At 36.3% G+C, this 2,939-nt stretch overlaps 1 pseudogene; it reads right to left on the minus strand.

Moving 5' to 3' along the window:
- The window catches only part of LOC122268019 (uncharacterized), a 20,812-nt pseudogene extending 20,411 nt beyond the window's left edge, over positions 1–401 (minus strand).
- Positions 402–2,939: the final 2,538 nt, after the last annotated feature.

The raw sequence follows: 2,939 nt of genomic DNA on the forward strand, positions 1-2,939 counted from the left end.
CCAACGTCCCGCGATTGTAGTACATATGAGTATCCTGGGAAATTAAGAAAAAGCCAGGAGATAAGGCCATTAACACATTCCAGACATGCCGAAGATGAAGAGACTAAATTCAAACTTAACTACAACTATCCGAGTGTAAATAGGATGAAGTTATATATCAATGATTATTTTTCTTTTTCACCACACTATATAGTTCGCACCTTAGACATAACAAGCGACCACACTAGAAAAACACCAACTATTGCTGTGAATACTAAAGCCTCCACCTGACAGCTATAAGTAGTTCTCTTCACGAAAACAAAATTTGTTGACTTCCGGCCTGATAAAGGAAAGAGATACTGAGGTTGGCTGACTTTGGGGTACGAGTCTGGAGAGGGGGGAGAGTGTGGAATGTACGTCATTCGAGAAAAGGCATATCTATTAGATATAACTGTTATCTTTATCATTATTTAGACATTGGTGATACTAAAAATCAAAGTTGTGAAGAAAAGAAAAACATTCGCAATAAGGTAAATCAGGCACTATATATATCTAAACATAAATCTCATTTTCCATCTCAGAACGTATTTATGATCATATCATCATCGTATAATTTAGATCAAACCCTTTGTTTTGTTTTGTTTTATCTGTCAGTGTTAATACAGCTCCCTTTGCACTCTTTGCATACAGGGTTATTGGCACAATTATCATTATTATTTTCATCAAAGATACTTGTTGAAAAAGTCCCAACTAACATCTACGGCATGCAACATTATCTTAGGCTTCTCGGTTATCAGGATTTCGCATCCGGAAAATGATAAGTCTGTATTGATCATGATACATCAAACATCTCCGGTGGCTATGGCGTAATTTCTCGATTGTGTTTATTGAAACCTCATAGACATATATATATATATATATATATATATATTGTCCGTTGATATATTTTTTTTTTTTATATATATATATATATATATATATATATGTATATATATAGACATATATATATGTATATATAATATATATATATATATATATATATATATTTATATACACACATTACAGCAGTATTAAAACATGGATCAAGTGATATCAAACTTGATTAAATGATGTCAGACATGAACATTTCATATCAAACACGATCAAGTCATGTCAAACATGAACAAGCGATGTTGGTGTGAATTATCTCCTGATTAGAAAACGGGCTATCTTTGAGGGGATCCCAAGCTATTCATGGCAGGGCTGAACGACTGGACATTGACATTGCAACGTTTCTATGCATGGTGCTTGCAAATGATAATATAAACGTTATGTCTGTTTTTTGGCTAACCCGTCATTTTATTTTCTTATTTTTACTGCAGGGGGTCTTATGCCAAACGGGCAGTTTGCTTCTGTGGCGGGGGAGGGATAGCAGTGAGGCTTTCTTTCTGTAGCCAGAGATCCTTGGCGGTATGGATTTTTTTTATAAGACTGCGGATAAGGAGGCTCCTGCTATAAGTTAAAATTTGAGTTGTAAGAGAAAGGCCGTAGCCGAGCCTTATTCTTTATTATATATATATATATATATATTATTTTTTATATATATATCTATATATATATATATTATATATATATATATATATACATATATATTTGTGTCATCATTTGTGTTCAGCGGGCGGTACGAGACAGTCACTTTGTAAGATAAATTGTGTGCTCCAGTTTTATGTACAAGTTTTTGTTATAAGCCCATCATATATGTATATATATCCATGCCACCTAATTAGATATCAATGTTATGCATTTGTTTCTTTTGTGATTACATGTCGTTAGCAAAGAGCTGTGCCAAGGCTCTTTTATGTACGGGAAGTAACAATTATAACAAAACTTCACGAGCAACATTTATCTCAGACCCACTGTGCCTTCGGAGAGTGCTTACCGCTCGGCCTACTCCGTCGGAAATCTTTAAAAAAACACACTTCTTATGGAGTTGCAAGCTCGATAAGAAATGAAATTGCATCTTACTTGAATAATCAGTCAATGATCACTACAATGTCGCACACAATCAAGCGATGTTACACACAATTAGGCGATGACAAATATAATCAAGCAAAGTCATACACAATCAAGCGATATCACACACAATCAGGCGATGTTGTAGTGAATAATCTCCCGATTGGAAAATGGGCTTCCTTTAAGGGGTTCCCAAGCTATTTGTGGCAGGGCTGGACACATTTGGGAAATTACTACACCAGTGGGCCACAGGGGCCAGCACCATGACGTATGTAAACGTTTCTAATACTGTGGTGCTTTGCAACACGAATAATAAAAACGTTATGGTCTATCGCGTGTTTTAGCCTTTCCCGTCTCTTTTTATTTTCTTATTTTATTGTATGTTTTGTTTACATTCTAAAACACTGGAGCAAAGAAAGGTCTCACACCTCTTAAACCATAAACGCTGCTGGTTACCGCCTCCAAGACGTTGAGGGAGAATGCCCCCGGATGAGGAAACAAAGCGACTCAAGCTCGCACGGCCAAAGCTACTGGTACTCTCTCTCCTCATCCAAAACGGGCAGTTTGCTTATAGCAGTGAGGTTTTCTTTCCGTAAGCCAGAGATCCTTGACGGAAGACTGCCGGGTAAGAGGACCTCCTGCTATAAGTTGATATAGAGAAAGGCCGTAGCCGAGCCTTTATTCTTATTATATCTGTGTTATAAATATCCAGTGGTATTCAACGGACGGTACGAGAGACACCTTGTAAGATAAGTAGTATGCTCCAGTTGTATGTGCAGGTTTTGCTAGAATCTCATCATGTATGTATATATATCCATGCAGATTAATTAAATATCAGTTTTAAGAATTTTTTTTTTTTATGATTACATGTTTTTAGCAAAAGAGTTGTGCCCAGGCTCTTTTTGTATACGGGGAGTAACTGTTTTAACAAGATTCACGAGCAACATTTATTCCAGACCCACCGTGCC

This window comes from Penaeus japonicus, unplaced genomic scaffold, assembly GCF_977035675.1.
Source record: "Penaeus japonicus unplaced genomic scaffold, GWHDUDI00000001_assembly GWHDUDI00000034, whole genome shotgun sequence".
Lineage (NCBI taxonomy): Eukaryota > Metazoa > Arthropoda > Malacostraca > Decapoda > Penaeidae > Penaeus > Penaeus japonicus.